Source organism: Lactuca serriola, chromosome 9, assembly GCF_051521515.1.
Source record: "Lactuca serriola cultivar US96UC23 chromosome 9, Lser_US96UC23_V15, whole genome shotgun sequence".
Lineage (NCBI taxonomy): Eukaryota > Viridiplantae > Streptophyta > Magnoliopsida > Asterales > Asteraceae > Lactuca > Lactuca serriola.
Window position 1 is genome coordinate 40,994,578 of NC_136416.1, and position 17,923 is coordinate 41,012,500.

The 17,923-nt window shown below is 45.1% G+C and overlaps 1 long non-coding RNA gene across 5 annotated transcripts in view; it reads left to right on the forward strand.

Moving 5' to 3' along the window:
• The first annotated feature begins 11,546 nt into the window (after positions 1 to 11,546).
• Positions 11,547 to 17,923, forward strand: part of LOC145074925 (uncharacterized) — a 12,427-nt gene continuing 6,050 nt past the window's right edge. The window contains exons 1-6 of one of the 5 annotated variants that reach the window (XR_013692191.1): positions 11,550 to 12,142; positions 12,559 to 12,628; positions 12,765 to 12,880; positions 12,973 to 13,027; positions 13,121 to 13,393; positions 16,162 to 16,458. This is a non-coding gene — a long non-coding RNA (uncharacterized LOC145074925). Of the gene's footprint in view, positions 12,143 to 12,558; positions 12,629 to 12,760; positions 12,881 to 12,972; positions 13,028 to 13,120; positions 13,394 to 14,165; positions 15,274 to 16,161; positions 16,459 to 17,923 lie in introns of those variants that run through there. The other 4 variants (XR_013692188.1, XR_013692189.1, XR_013692187.1 and 1 more) reach the window with 4 other exon arrangements.

The following is a 17,923-nucleotide window of genomic DNA, read 5'->3' on the forward strand; positions in this document are numbered from 1 at the left end:
GAAGGACCCAAATGAAGTTTTAAGCATAGAATCAAGGGGAAAACGGGTTATACCTCAAAGGAACTGCTGGAAGAACACAAATAATGCCTGGATGGCTTCCCTTCTTCTGGATCTACTTCCTTCCTCCTTCCAAACCTTCAAAAACACACACACACTAACCTCAAACTCTCAAAGAATATATTAGAACGAGAGATACAGGGCTTTAAGGGTCAATGGAGGCCGACTTGGGGCTGATAAGTCCTTTAAATAGGGTGCAAACCCCTGAAACTTAGGGTTTCATCCAACAGCTATGACTCGCCGAGTCCAGGATATGGACTCGCCGAGTCGCCAACTTAAACGTGTCCCGGGTCCCGCATCCACTCGGCGAGTCGGACCTATGACTCGCCGTGTCCAAGACTAAAAGAAAGGAAATACTCAAATAACATTTACGTACCAGGAACCGGGTGCTACTAATCTCCCCCACTTATTTTAGACTTCGTCCTCGAAGTCTGCTGCTCGATCCTGAAACAGCTCGGGATAATGCTCCATCATCTCGTCCACCGGCTCCCAAGTCCATTCCGAACCCTTGCGGTGCTGCCATTGCACCTTCACTAGCTCCAGCTTCTTGTTCCTCAAATCCTTCGACTTCCTGTCGAGGATTGCAACTGGGCAGTCAATGTAATTCAGGCGGTCATCAACCTGAATATCCTCCAAAGGTACTACTGCAGAATCGTCCACTAGGCACTTTCGCAACTGAGAAACATGGAAAGTGCTGTGGATCTGGCTAAGCTCGGCTGGCAGATCCAGCCTATACGCTACCTTGCCCACCCGGGCTACGACCCTGAACGGTCCGATGAATCGCAGGCCCAACTTGCCCCGCTTCCTGAATCGAATGACGCCTTTCCACGGTGACACCTTCAGGAGAACCATATCCCCGACCTGGAACTCCAAATCGGATCGACGCTTGTCGACATAACTTTTCTGCCGACTCTGAGCAGTCTGAAGCCTGCTCCGGACCTGCTGGATCCTCTCGGTCATCTTGAGCACCACTTCGGTGCTCCCCATGACCCTCTGGCCAACTTCACCCCAGCATATCGGGGTCCTACACCTCCACCCGTACAACATCTCGAAGGGAGGGCGGTCGATACTCGTGTGATAGCTGTTGTTGTAGGAGAACTCGGCCAGGGGAAGATAGGTATCCCAGCTACCACCGAAATCTAGCACGCACGCCCGCAGCATATCCTCCAGAGTCTGGATGGTCCGCTCGCTCTGCCCATCCGTCTGCGGGTGAAAGGCAGTGCTAAAATGCAGACGAGTGCCCAACTCGTCATGGAATCTCTTCCAAAACCTGGAAGTAAAACGCACATCCCTGTCCAAGATCACCGATACTGGCACCCCATGCCGTGCCACAATCTCTCTGATATAGATGTCGGCCAATTTCTCGGCCGATATGCTCTCCTGAATCGGAATAAAGTGAGCACTCTTGGTCAATCTATCCACGATGACCCAAATCGAATCCACTCCACGTGCGGTCCTGGGAAGCTTCGTGATAAAATCCATCGTGATATCTTCCCATTTCCACAGTGGGATATCCAACGGCTGCATCTTGCCATGCGGTCTCTGATGTTCAGCCTTAACCTTCCTGCAGGTCAAACATCGCTCGACATACCATGCCACATCCCGCTTCATGCAGGGCCACCAATAGTCTAGACGAAGATCCCTATACATCTTCGTCGCCCCGGGATGAATAGAGAATCGGGACTTGTGCGCCTCCTCCATCAAAATCTGGCGCACGCCTCCGTGATACGGCACCCACACTCTACTGTGTAGTGTCAAAAGTCCTCGGCTATCATAATCAAAGGAGGAAACCTGACCCACCACACGCTCGCTCTTCCGATGCTCCTCCTTGATAGCCTCCTGTTGAGCCTCCCGAATCTGCTCCAACAGGGGAGTCACCATGGTCATCCTCATGCAAACGTCCCTGATCGGCGCCGCCTTGAGGCTAAGCGCATCGGCCACCACATTGGCCTTCCCCGGGTGGTAAAGGATCTCACAATCATAATCCTTCACCACGTCCAACCATCGACACTGCCTCATGTTCAGATTCGGCTGATCCATGAGGTACCTCAAACTCTTGTGGTCCGTGTAGATGGTACATCGAACCCCGTAAAGGTAATGCCGCCAAATCTTGAGGGCAAAGACCACCACCCCCAACTCCAAATCGTGTGTCGGATAGTTCGCCTCGTGAGGCTTGAGCTGCCTCGAAGCGTAGGCAATGACATGCCCCCTCTGCATCAGTACTGCGCCCAACCCAGAAATGGACGCATCACAATAAACCACAAAATCCTCTACGCCCTCTGGCAGGGCTAAGATCGCGCGTCTCACACAACCTCTGTCTCAGCGTCTCAAATGCAGCCTGCTGCTCGGGTCCCCACCGAAAGACCACGACTTTCTTCGTCAGCCGCGTCAGGGGTACGGCTATCTTGGAGAAATCCTGGATAAATCTCCGATAGTAGCCTGCCAATCCCAGGAAACTCCGAATCTCAGATGGAGACTTCGGAACCTCCCATCTCATCACGGCCTCGACCTTGGCCGAATCGACCAGAATCCCGTTCTGATTGACGAGGTGTCCAAGAAATTGCACCTCGCGCAACCAAAACTCACACTTGGAGAACTTGGCATACAAGCTCTCCCTCCTCAGGGTCTCTAACACCTCTCTCAAATGCTCCTCATGTTCCTCCCGAGTCTTGGAATAAACCAAGATGTCATCGATGAAGACTATCACAGACCGATCCAGCATCGGTCTGCATACGCGGTTCATGAGGTCCATGAACGCGGCAGGAGCATTGGTGAGCCCAAACGGCATCACCACAAACTCATAATGGCCATAGCGTGTCCGAAACGCGGTCTTCTGCATATCCTCCTCCCTGACCCTCATCTGATGATAACCCGAACGCAAATCAATCTTGGAGAACCAAGATGCTCCCTGAAGCTGGTCAAAGAGGTCATCAATCCTCGGAAGCGGGTAACGGTTCTTCACTGTTACCTTGTTCAGCTCCCGATAATCTATACACATCCGATGCGAACCGTCCTTCTTCTTCACAAACAGAATCGGGGCTCCCCAGGGCGAACTGCTCGGACGAATAAATCCCTTGTCTAGCAGCTCCTGCATCTGCGTAGACAACTCCTGCATCTCGGGAGGAGCCAACCGATACGGTGCCTTGGCTATCGGAGCCGCACCAGGAACAAGGTCAATCCTAAACTCCACCTGTCGCTCCGGAGGTATCCCAAGAAGCTCCTCTGGGAAAACATCTGCAAAGTCTCGGACCACCGGAACCTCGCTCACTGTCGACTTACCCGCCTCTCGGGTATCCATCACATACGCGACATATCCTGCACATCCCTGCTGAAGGTAGCGCCTAGCCCTCGCTGCTGAACATACAGCGGGTCCACACTGGGGCCTCTTTCCATGAATCACTAACTCTCCCCCACTTGGGGTCCTGACCCGCACTAGCTGCTGCGCGCAATCTATCACAGCCCCATTAGGGCTCAGCCAATCCATGGCTATAATCACCTTGTTCCCACGCAACGGTATGGGAACCAAATCTACCAAATAGCGCTCCTCAAACAAACGCAGCACGCAATCTCGAAATACCATCGATGCTCGCACCGATCGATTATCAGCAATCTCTACCTCCAAAGGGCAATCTAACTCGCCTGATGGCTCATGAAACTTCTTGCTAAGTGCAAGGGAAACGAATGATCGGGACGCACCCGAATCAAATAACACTTGAACTGGGAGGCCATTCACATGGAACGATCCTAATGCATACGTATACATACAGAGCACATATCAATAACATAACATTATAAAAATAAGATAGAGGGAAAAAATCATACCCGTCACCACATCGGGTGCGGCGCGTGCCTCCTCGGTAGTCAGCTGAAATGCTTGGCTCCTCACCACTAGAGCCTCTGACTTGCCCTGCCGGCCATCCGTGATCCGCAGGGTCGCTGGAGTTGGCGCCTTCACCGGCGCTGAAACTATCAACTGGGGGCAATTGACCTTCTTGTGGCCCCTCTGGTTGCAGTGAAAACACAGCAACTCTGATGTCTGAATAACTGCTGCCGGAGCAGTGCAATCCCTGCTGATGTGCCCGGACTTGCCGCACTTGTAGCAGCCTGATGATCCCATCCTGCACGCCCCCTCGTGCGGCCTGCCGCATTTCTTGCAGCGGCTCGGTCCTGACTGGCCTTTCGGCCTACCATCTAATCCCTTGGGCTTCTTCCCCGAAGCCCCTCCTGCCTGTCCCTCCTCCAATTTCCGTTTCCGGATGTGCTCCAAATCTATCTCCCTCTCCCTCGCCCTGGCAATCATAGAGTCCAAGGTAGGGCAAGCCGAAAAGCTAACATGCTCCCGGATGTCAGCTCGTAGCATATCATGGTAACGAGTCCTCCTCATGTCCTCGTCACCGGCATACTGGGGCACCAACAAAGCCCTCTCCCGGAACTTGGCGGTGATCTCCGCCACAGTCTCCGTCGTCTGTCTCATGTCAAGAAACTCCCTGGCCAGCTGCTGAAGCTCGACCGCCGGCGCAAACTCTGCCCTGAACCTGGTCACAAAGTCCGACCAGGTCATGGCCTCGATAGCTGAGGCTCCCAACGAGTCACCCACTGACTCCCACCAATCCCGGGCTCGGTCCCGTAAACATCCTGTTGCATACCTCACCTTCGACCCCTCGGGGCAGAAGCTAGTCAACTGGGCAGACTCGATGTCTGCAATCCATCGCCTGTCAGCAATGGGGTCTTTCACCCCATGGAAATCCGGCGCACCACTGCCCCTGAAGTCCTTAAAGGACAGTGTGCGAGACCCCGACTGGCCAGATGTCATGTCGCTCCTGAACGCCCTAAGGCGATCCTCCATCAACTCGATGATCCCTTCCTTGATCGACCCGAAGATAATGGGAGTCGACTCAAGGATACCCCTAGTACTCTCTGACGCGATGAACTCGCGTAGTCCCTCATCAACCGGCTCGGAAACTGATCCCGAACCTGACCCCTCTCCTGAACCGCCATCTACCGGCCTCGATCGAAGTACCACCATTCTGCAATACATCACAATAATCATTAGTGATACTGATACTCCCTGAGGGATCACATCTACTTACAAGTTCCCTGGTATTATCTTGGCCATCCTTGGTTCGGGTACGGATCCTCTGCTTTCAGTAGTACGGGCTCATACTACCTTCCACATCTATCCGTACCTTCTTCAAGGAATGCCTCGACTCCACCAGATCCCTTTCACTACTGCTGGTTACTGCTATACTCATCCTAGGCTCGCCCTAGGGAAATCTCTAGTTCCACTCTAACCAGTCCTCAGCTGCTGCAGGCCTCCTTGTAATGCCAGTTAGCCATTACCCGAATACCATCACATGTGACGAGGCTCAGATAATCCTTCGAGTATCGGACTCGTCCCTACAACGGTTGGACTCAAACAAGAGCTGCGCAGTAGGATCAAATCCGGCACTCTAAGATTATTCAACCCTGATCACATGTGACGTGACGCATTCGCCTAATGGCTAACTCCCATTATTCAGAGTCCCACGAAGCACGAAGCAAGCAACATTCAGATAAGGGTAACAATCTCAATTAACTCTATCCACTTTCAGGAACTGAGCTAGCATAAAGTGTTAAGCTCATACTACCAGGCATAACCTAATCAGGCTATCCTACTTACTATCTACTCGATAACTAGCATGCAAGTTCTCATACAACTGAAACACAATAAGCAGGCACATAAGGCATCACTCCTAGATCCTTAGTCCTATTCTAGCATGCTGTTCTACAAAAGCTGATAAACATAACATAAACTTGTATGGGTACTTTGGGGATACTTACTTGAGCTCGGCCGGTCGCGCACATCACACACTTCGTTCTTTCTCAAAACTCTTTTCTCAATTTTAGAAAACATTTTCTTTTAGAAAATCTTTTAATCCCTCGATTTGAGTTCAGACACTCCCGAAGGTGTGTCCGAATCCCTCAAACCAGGGCTCTGATACCAACTTGTAACGACCCAATTTTCATGACCAAAAATTTCGTTTTAAAAACATTACTTTAGAAAATATTAAAAGCTAAAAACATTGTCTGATCAAATCATAACACAAGTGAACCACGTCTAAAAGCCAATTCATACATTCAATCAAAATATCAGAGTACAAATCCCAGTGAAGCTCGTAAATGCGGAAACCGGAGAGTGTGTGTGTGACATGCTGCTACCGCGCCGGCTCCTTTCCCCTAGCTGAGGAGGTACCTGAAACCAAAACTGAAGACTGTAAGCACAAAGCTTAGTGAGTTCCCCCGTCGTACCACATACCATACAAACACGTAACATACATACTGCCAGGCTATTCTGGGGTGCCTCACTACCCGGTACGGCCGTTCTGGGGTGCCGTCCTACCCGTGTCAAGCCATTCTGGGGTGCTGACTACGCATGTCAAGCCATTCTGGGGTGCTGACTACCCATGTCAAGCCATTCTGGGGTGCTGACTACCCGTCGGTCCTAACAACCGACCACGGGGACTGGTCCCCTCATACTACCTCTATCGCATATAACATAACAAGCCAGCATGCAAACATATCATCATATACTGTCAGACGTATCTGGGGTGTCTGACTACCCTTCGGTCCTAACAACCGAACTCGACTACTATCACATACAACGTATCATGCTAGCATATAACATATCAGGTAGTAGTAAACCTAAATGATATCACAAAGACAATCATCTACCATACGTCTCCTACTGGTGGGTCGGCGTTGTGGCCTTAGACCCACCGCTACTGGAAGGTAACTCACCTCGAAGTAGCTGCTGATCTGATCGGGAACTGACTGCCTACTGCTGCTACTGTTGCTGCTCCGGAAATCCTCCGACTGCAATTCCCACAATATACCCAATCAAACACTGCGCACTGACCTTTGGGTAAAAAGACCATTTTACCCCTGACCATGCCCTAAGTCAAAGTCAGAGTCAACTTTCAGTTGACCCGACTCGCCGAGTTGGCTTTCCAACTCGCCGAGTCCCTATCCAGCCGACTGTCCTGAATCCCGATCCTACCCGTCGAGTTAGGCGACGACTCGACGGGTTTATCTTCTTAACCAATATTCAAGTCCTTCATCCTACTCGCCGAGTTGTATGAACAACTCGTCGAGTTCATCTTCATCCGATGAACACTGATGCTAAGACTCGCCGAGTTGTATGAACAACTCGTCGAGTCCATCTTCGTCCGAAGAACACTTATGCTGAGACTCGCCGAGTTGTATGAACAACTCGCCGAGTCTGTTCCTGATCTAAGGAGATTGCCTTGAACTCGCCGAGTCAGGGCATTGACTCGCCGAGTACCTCCATAGATGAGTTAAGCTTCCGACTCACTGAGTCACACCCCGTGACTCACTGCTCACTCGACACTACGAAAAGGGGACAAACTCGGAGACTCGCGAACAGACTCGTCGAGTCATATGAATGACTCGCCGAGTCGTTGCCATGCATCCACTAAATTCACAGATTTGCTCGATTCCAGTCCATGCCATTCACAGATCTGGACTTCTAGGACACGAATCACACGTAAAGTTTCCAACTTTACGTGTGGATATTCACCAATATGGATTTTAGGGCTCAAAATGTCTCAAAAGGGTAGATCTAGGGCTAACAAACAACATGGGGCCATAAAGCTAACAGATCTGAGCTCCTGGAGTTCAATCTTGCTTAGATCCAGAGGCCAAACATCTTATTACGACATACAATGCACATACAAGCTTGGGGATTTGACAAAGAAGGACCCAAATGAAGTTTTAAGCATAGAATCAAGGGGAAAACGGGTTATACCTCAAAGGAACTGCTGGAAGAACACAAATAATGCCTGGATGGCTTCCCTTCTTCTGGATCTACTTCCTTCCTCCTTCCAAACCTTCAAAAACACACACACTAACCTCAAACTCTCAAAGAATAGCTTAGAACGAGAGATACAGGGCTTTAAGGGTCAATAGGGGCCGGCTTGGGGCTGATAAGTCCTTTAAATAGGGTGCAAACCCCTGAAACTTAGGGTTTCATCCAACAGCTATGACTCGCCGAGTCCAGGATATGGACTCGCCGAGTCGCCAACTTAAACGTGTCCCGGGTCCCGCATCCACTCGGCGAGTCGGACCTATGACTCACCGAGTCCAAGGCTAAAAGAAAGGAAATACTCAAATAACATTTACGTACCAGGAACCGGGTGCTACACTCTCACTGATAGCAAGAAAGTGAGCGCTCTTCGTCAGCCGGTCGACGATCACCCAAATTGCATCGACACCCCTCGCGGTCCTCGCCAATTTGGTGATGAAATCCATAGAAATCTGTTCCCACTTCCATTGGGGAACCTCAAGTGGCTGCAACTTGCCATGCGGACGCTAGTGCTCGGCCTTAACCCTGCGACAGGTCAAACACCTCTCAACAAACCATGCTACATCCCTCTTCATACAGGGCCACCAATAATCTTTCTTCATATCCAAATACATCTTAGTGGCCCCAGGATGGATCGAGAATCTCGATGTATGCGCCTCCTCCATCAATGTGGTGCGCGCCCCGGCTACATACGGCACCCAAATCTGACCCTGAAAGGTCATAAGCCCGCGGCTATCGGTAACGAACTCTGGTACCTGCCCAATCACCCGTTCTCTCTTACGGTTCTCCGGCCTCACGGCTTTCACCTGGGCCTCCCGAATGGTGTCCAACACCGGAGTCATCACTGTCAACTGCATACAAGTGTCTCGAATCGGGGCACTCTCCGCCCTACGGGTCAGGGCATCAGCTACAACATTAGCCTTGCCCGGGTGGTACAGGATCTCACAATTGTAATCCTTTACCATGTCCAACCATCTCCTCTGACGCATATTCAGATTGGGCTGATCCATCAAATACTTCAAACTCTTGTGGTCCGTGTATATGGTACACCGAACCCCATACAAATAGTAACGCCACATCTTGAGGGTGAACACTACTACCCCCAACTCCAGATCGTGGGTGGGATACCTCGTCTCATGAGGCTTTAGTTGCCTCGATGCATATGCTATCACATGCCCCCTCTGCATAAGTATTGCACCCAATCCTGATATCGATGCGTCATAGTATACCACAAAATCCTCCATCCCTTCCGGGAGAGCTAACACCGGGGCTTCGCATAATCTCTGGCGAAATGTCTCAAACGAGGTCTGCTGCTCTGGACCCCATGAAAAAGCAACACCCTTCCGGGTCAACCTGGTGAGTGACACGACAATCTTCGAGAAATCCCTGATAAATCTCTGATAATAGCCTGTCAACCCTAGGAAACTCCTGATCTCGGTGGGCGATCTCGACACTTCCCACCTCATAACCGCCTCAATCTTGGCCGGATCGACCAATATCCCATTCTGGTTGACGAGGTGACCTAGGAACTGGACCTCTCATATCCAGAAATCACACTTGGAGAATTTGGTGTAAAGCCTCTCCAATCTCAGAACTCTGAGGATCTCCCTCAAATGCTCATCATGTTGCTATCTGGATCTCGAATACACCAATATATCATCAATGAACACGATCACCGAACAATCCAACATCGGCCTACACACCCTGTTCATGAGATCCATGAACGCCGTCGGTGCATTGGTGAGCCCGAAAGGCATCACCACGAACTCGTAATGTCCATAACGAGTTCTGAACGCCGTCTTCTGGATATCCTCATCCCGCACTCTCATCTGATGATATCCCGACCTCAGATCAATCTTGGAGAGCCAAGACGCTCCCTGAAACTGATCGAACAAATCATCGATCCTCGGTAGTGGGTAACGGTTCTTGACCGTCAACTTGTTCAACTCCCAATAATCAATGCACATCCGGTGTGAACCATCCTTTTTCTTGACAAAAAGGATCGGCGCTCCCCACGGTGAGCTACTCGGTCTAATAAAACCCTTCCCCAACAACTCCTGAAGCTGTGAGGATAACTACTGCATCTCTGGCGCCTTGGCGATAGGTGCTGCCCCCGGAACCAAATCGATGCGGAACTCAACCTACCTCTCGGGAGGTACACCCGACAGCTCCTCGGGAAAAACATCCGGGAACTCGTGCACTATTGGAACATCATCAATCGAACTCAGCCTTTCAGCGGCCACTCGCGTATCCATCACATAGGCTACAAACTCACTGCAGCCATGCTGTAAACTCTGTCTCGCTCTGGCAGCCGAACAAAATGTTGATCCAGAACGGGTACCCTCACCATAAATCGTAAGAACTCCCCCACTAGGGTCTCGTATGGTCACCAGCTGTCGCTTGCAGTCGATAACCGCTCCAAACCTGATCAACCAGTCCATGCCCACGATGACACAAACATCTCCCATTGTAATCGGGACCAAATCAATCGGAAACTCAACGCCGAAAATCTCAAGCACACATCCTCGAATCACATCAGTGGTATACACCGCTCGCTCTTCAGCTATGGAAACTCGTAGACGTCGACTCAACGCCTCCCGCTGGGTACTGATGTGCTGACTAAATGCTAAAGATACAAATGACCGACTTGCACCCGAGTCAAATAACACCAAAGCAGGTACAAAACTCACAAGAAAAGTACATATGCATATCGCAATATAAGCACAAAATCTCATAACTCAGCATAAATAAAAGAAATAATGCATACCAGCCACAACATCAGGCGCTGCGCGGACCTCCTCCACTGTCAACTGGAAGGCTCTCCCGGGAGCCATCGATGCCTCGGCCTTCACCGGCCGAACCTCAGTAGCTCAGGCAGCAGGTGCAGATCCCTGTGTCGATCTCTGCTGCAGCTGTGGGCACTCGGCGTTCCGATGGCCGGTCTGGTTACAATGGAAGCAAACCATGAATCCCTGGGGACAATCCCTCGCATAGTGTCCCTCATTCCCACACTTGTAACACACACCCCAACTCTGCACACTCCCTCATGGCTCTTGCCGCACTTCCCACAAGTGCGGCCTTTCAGACCCCCAGATCTTGAATCAGCGGGCAAAGCCCGCTTGGCTACCGGTTGCGCCTGTGTCGGTCGCATGTCCCTCCTCTGAGACTCGGCCTCCTCCCTGACCTGAGTCTCCAACTCAATCTCTCTCTTTCGGGTATTTTCCTGGAGCTTGGAAAATGTCTGGTATGACGCGTTCGCCACGAACTCACGGATATCCCTCCTCAATATGCTCAAGTATCGACTCATACGTGCCTACTCAGTCGACACGTGCTCAGGAAAAAGCCTTCTTACGAAACATCCTCGTAATCACCGTAACAGACTCAGTTCCCTGCTTGAAGGACAAGAACTCCTAAGCTAGACGTTCCCTCTCCATAGGGGGAACATACTCATCTCGAAACATCATGGTGAACCTCTCCCAGGTCACCACAGTAAGCTCTGCCGTAGTGAAGTCTGCCGACACAAACTTCCACCAGTCCTTCTCCCCCAAGCAAAGCTGGTTCAGTGCAAACCGAACTCTCAAATGCTCCGGACACGAGCAAGTATAGAAACATCCCTCAATATCAGAAATCCATCTCATCTCAGCGATCGGATCCTGCGTCCCGTCAAACTCGGTGGCTTCGTGTTGCTGAACTCTCGGTACATCAACAGTCACCCCCTGCGGTCTCGCAGCAGCGACGGCTGCGGTGGCCGCAGTCGTCAAAAGTCTCGTTTGCCTCTCACCGGTCATGTTCGTGTGCTCTTCTCTCAGTCTAAGTCCAAACTGCGACCATGATTTTCTCCCATGTCCACCATCGCCTACTTTCGCTAATATCCACCTCCAACCTTCTTCTACCCTCTTAAAATCCAATATTCTCTCAAAGTCCTTTTCATCTTTCTTTAGAGATCGATCGATCGAGATGGCATTGAACAGAAAATGCAAGTGTCGCCACCAGAAAAGGTAGCGGTGGTGGGAATGGACTGCCGAAGATTCAAACGCATGTGATGGTCAAGGCATATACCAACGATGAGCTACATTCTCTTTAGCAGTTAAAGCCGGCACCAACCGCACCGGTCGACTCTGTTCAAGGCGACCATTCCCGTGTTTTGCTGTGTGTTAACAGAAACGAATAAAGGGGAAAATCAGACGCCGATACAGAATAAAGCAGCCCTGTGTTGCTGTATAGGTACTGTTAAGCCCTAATTTCTTCAAGTCTTCCCTTCTGATAGACAAACTTTTGAGAAGTAAGTTGTAAGCCCTAAGTATAAATTTTGAAATTACTTGGGTTTTGTTGTCTGCCTATGGAAATATGGACATCAAATTACCTCATACATGCATGTTACGTCATCATCATAAGCATTCATTTGCATATTTGTTAGCATTTACAGCCACTTTGATAGAGTGGTATATCAATCATTTAAGGATGAATTTGATCTATTTGATTAATTTCACAATTGGCTTTTTTTTATATTCGGAATTCGCAGTTAGGATTGTAACTAATCAGGTATATTTTCTAATAATTAAATGGTTAAACTTTTACATGCTTTCATGTCTCTCGCTTCCTCATTCACTCCTAATTCTTAGAATTCATGTTCTTCACAGATTGTTCATTAATGGGGTTTATCCTAATGTGAGGCCAAGTAGCTGAAATGATTAACTGATAAGAATTCAGGTATGCAAAAGTAACGACTTATCCAACTATTCAAACGTACTCCATAAACAGTGTGAATCGGAGGTTTATCCTAATGTGAGGCCAAGCAGCTGAAACAGGTTCTGAAGCTACTTTCTTATATATTTCAAATAGACAGGAGCAGGTCCGCGATGTCACCGGTGGGTTGACGTTTCAACAATACCCTCCATCTTCGTCCTCTCTTTACCTGCCTCCTCTGCTGGGAAACGTTTTTGGTGTTTATACGTTCAGAAGGTAGATATCTTTCATTCATCAGTGACTCAAATTACCTTCTTTGGATTTGATTATTGATTTGCCCTAAATCAGTTTGTCACTTTGATCTCCAGCTACAAGTTGTCTGGTTGTTGCCTCTTTTTCGTGAGCTGATTTGAAACAGTGATTGTAAGTGTTAGAACAATAGTTTTTTTTTTTTTTTTTTTTTGAACTTATGAGGGCATTTTTGTAATTTCATCTATTTTCATACGAAAACCGCAGACACATAACAAAGTGGGATAAACATGAAACATATACACACAGTGTATATGTATTTTTACTGGATCTTACAAGGTTGTACAAATCTATGGTGAAAACAATTTACTGGATCTTACTGGATTGAAAACAAAGTATCGGGTTGCAAGTGATAGCTCTTGGCGGAAAATCAGTTCCTGTATCCACGATTCGAAGGCGTGTGCGAAAATGGGTCGGGTTGTTGGTGGGTTTCCGGACTCTGCTGATATGTATTACCAGCGAAAGGTCAATCCGATTCAGGTAACACTCATTTTCTTTTAGTGTTATAGTAAATTATTTTTTATACATATTTAAGAAAATAAAATGATAGATATTTATAACATGCTTAGATATACTATATAGCTATTTTTTATAAAAGTTTAAGAAAATAAAATGGAACTTGATCCTTTTGCGATAAATAGTAAATACAAGCCTTAATTTTTAACAAAGTCTCCTTAAATTTTGTTTCTTTTGCACTTTATGTGGTCAAAAAGCTAGCGTTATGGACTTCATATCCTTCAATGTTTAAAATGTTAGACATTATAGCTTTGTAGATCATAGGATAGGGTCTTATAGATTACGTCAACTTATAGAAAATAACAAAATATGCATATTTTGAAAAACCTTTTTTGTTTTTATGGATGATTCTTGAATTTAACCATTTGAGATATGAGATGTGGCATGTAGCATGGTTGACCATCTGTTAAAAATTAGTAATTTAGAAAGTGAAGAAATAGTCCTTACAAAAAGTTGTATAATATTTGTGACCATAATGCATTTTTTTGGTTGAAATATGAAAAAATAACATTATTTGGCATAAATGCAGTGTTTGACCTTAATGCCCCTACATTTAGTTTTTGATTATGCTCCTACATACACTTCATATGGGAGCAAACAACAGAAAATCATCTGCATGGCTTTAGTAACCGCTTTTTCTTAAAAACTGTAGCAATTTCATTCATGGATGATCTATCTTTCAGTTTCTTCATAACTGCTCTACAAGAGTTTTATCTGATCACTCTTACTATTACAGCTTCAGTTTGCAGGATACTCTTACAATCAAACCTCCCAAAAAAACTTCATTGGTGCTGAGATTAATGTTCTCAACATTCGCACTGCTATGTGATATTTATATAAGTTTCATTTGCAAAAAGACAAAATAGGTGTAAATATTAAGAATAACAATGTACTCTCTTTACAATAACCCACGACGGACCAAACTGTCAAGACGCATCACAAATGACCAAAACAATTGATCAATAATCCCTTATTACAAATCCATATCCCGCAGAGCGAGATTCATTTTTGAAATGGAGTTGTTTTTTAAATGTATTTCAAAAATGTGTGATCAATTGTCAGCCTTTTCGTTTCTTTCTTTCTTAACCTAATGTAATGAATTCATTTCAGTATCCTACTCTAACCCCTCACAGCTTCATTAATATAATGAAATGCATGTGTAACCTGTCTATGTCTATTTCTAAACACAACTTATTCCACATGCACAACACAAATACTTAACAAACATATTCTGCCCCTTGAGAAGCAAATGATAACCATCTAGTTTTTAGCAGTATTAGAAATAAAAATGGGGATCAGCTTTTTTTAAAGAAAAAGGGATGTTTTTTTTCACAGAAATGAAAAATTATATAGCCGTCATTTTTACCATTATAAAACAGTTAATTGTAAGTCATTATAATAACAAATATTAATGGGGTAATAGAAAAATTAGAGTTTCTTTCGGAAGTGGACATATTTAAAGATCTCAATGAGATTTATTGTAATAATATGTTTTGTACGGTTTAATATTGGACACATGTAAAGATTCCAATGAGATCTCTTGTAATAATATGTTTTGTACGGTTTAATTTGCGGTCACTTTGGGCTAAGGAGTAAATGAAGCTGGAAAATAAATATAACCCATTTTGTTGGCTCTCTCAACTTTCAACGCTTACGTAGAAGAAAAAAGAAACAACGATACACTTTAATCTCCAACCAAACATAAGTTCGATTCATGTTGTTCGCTATTTTTTATTTGTTGTAGTCCATAAGTTCGTATTATATTTGATTAAGTAAATGTAAATAATTGGTTATTTGTCAAATGCAATTAGGTTTTAACCTAACTTTTGTTTGGTAATTTTAGAAGCCCTTAATTTTTATTACTTAACATTATGTAATGCTTTATATTTTTATATAAAGGCATATGATTGTTTGTAAAAGTTATGTCCTTAAATTTTATTTGTGATAATGTAATACTTGTTTGTAAATAATTAATTATAATTCTAAACCGTGAAGTCAGTTTATGTGATTTTGTTAATTTTCAAAAAATTTATAAATGTTTGAACTTTGAATATAGGTTATGTGATGTTACATTTGAATGGAATTTTTAATTTGTGGATTACATGTCCTTCAATTGAATTTTTTAAACCACTAATTTGAAAACGTGCCTAAATTACCAATAATAAATGATCCATAGGTGGTGTTTATCTATACGTAACAATAGGGAGCGCAATGAGTCTCCTATATAAGGGGTTGGGGTGTGGTGCTTTACATATATATAAATTGTTTCTTGTAATAAGATATCAAAATGGGAAATTTTTTATTTGTGTTCATGCTGCTTCTGGCCCTCTTTGTTACAGCCATTTTACTTTATTCCTAATTCCTATTTTATGCTTTTTGCTTATGCAATGTTATTGCTTTTTATATTCTTTTTGTTACATGTTCAGATATAAAGTTTTTTCTCATACATGTTGATTCTTTAAGCTTTGTTTTTAATAATAACTATGGAAAATACATGATTAATGATGCTTTTGGATTCTCAAAGTGGATATTATAGAAAAAATATTAATCAACTGTACATGTATCGTATATGGGTGAGGGCCCTTTATTCATTATACATAATTATCATGAATACAAAGGATAAGTACAAGTGATATATACATTAAGATGAAAATGATGAATTAATGTGATTTTCAGAGAATAAATAACTGTAAATTTGTATGCTTGACTGGTGATGGATTGTTTTGTTGCAGATGAGACTTTGACGACTTGGACAGAAGCATCAGGGAAAGAACCAAGGAAATGCCAATCTGTAGACACAAAAAATCCTTGTCAGGATGATTTTACATGTAACGAGGACTGTAAAGATTTATCTGTAAAAAGAATGCTAGTGGAAAATGTGAGATGAGGGATAAGATTCCTCGATGTGTTGTAACCGGATATGTTCTTGAACATATGCTCGATGAAGTTACTTATAATACTATATACGTGTACACCAGTCACATGACTTAATTTCGTGTACGCCAGCTGTCATTTTTGAGATGGTGTATTTTATATCAATAAAAATGTTTATGGGCTTTAGCATACCTCGCAACTCTACATGGTATTATGTTTTTTTTAAAGATGTGTTTGAAAAGTCATACGATTGTTTTTGTGTTTCATTTATCTCTGTATTACACCTTGTTTTTTTTCTTTTGTTTTCCCATCAGATGTTGTTTAGAGACATCCTTGGTGTGTTTGGTTTATGGACTTCGAAGGAATTAGAATCCCAAATTCCATTATGTTGTGTGTCAATGGAATCGAATTACGGGAGATTCCTTTAAATCCATTTTTGAGATATTTTATGATTTTATCGTTCCTATGGTTGTTTGGTAAGAACTGAATTCAATTCTTATTTTTTAATTGAAACACGATATTGCCCTTGTAAACCCACGAAAAATTACATTTCAACTTATTTAATGGAATTATAAACAACCCAAGCGGCTCTTCAATCCAGATTCCCCGTACCGTGAGCAGTTAAAATGTATTAGAATAACATTTGTATAATTTATAATACTCAGCACATGTATTGTTTATTGGTTCATAATAACAATAATCAATTTATATATTAGTTATACTTAAACTAGGGTAATCATAACTTACTTACAAGGGGTATTAGCTAGGTGTCGGGCTCTGCAGGGGCAGAACTTCCGAGCCGAAAGCTCTTCTTCTTGGAGCCTCCTGGTGCTCCGGGACTGGCCTCTAGCACTTGGAATGTACTAGGGAATCGGAGGGAGAGTTTGAAGGTATTGAGAGAGAAAGAATGGGAAAGGTGTGAGAAAATAAGGTGATCCACACGGTTGACTCCTTGAACTACGTTGGGGTAGCTTTGGAGTATGATGGGCGTACTCAGTACGTGGGGCGCACGAAGCCCTATGCTGCGCGTACGAGGGGGATGTGTCATCATTGCATGCGAAGCCGTGGGGAGAAAGAGAGGGTCAGGATTGCGCCACGTGCCAACCTCGCATCCACACATAATTTACTTAACTTCTAAATTCCGTAACTTTCACATGCGAACTCTGGTTTTGAAGTTCTTTATATCCACACGTAGGTAGCGACGTGATCTACAACTTTCGTTTCGACTCCGTCGGCTAATTTTGAATTTATTTTTAAAGTTGTATTTTAACATGCTTAGATAGTTAACGTCCACTAAAATTTCACAACGTTGTCATCTGACGTCCGTTTTTGACTGTCTTGATATCGTTGAGCTCCTGTTAACAAGATCTTCAGTTCATGTTTAGGTTATGTTGGCTAAAAACTCATCGATCTAAAATTCGATTTCCAGGCGGTGTACTGCTATGCAAAATCTTAGAAAAATCATAACTTCCTCATACGAAGTCAGATTTGGACGTTCTCTGTATGCACGATTTTGGTCTTACGTCTATTAAGAATTTCGTTTATACCACTCAGGCTAAAAATTTATTTTTTACGTCACAAAGTGTCGTGCTGGTTTTATCACGAAACTTCGACAAGTCA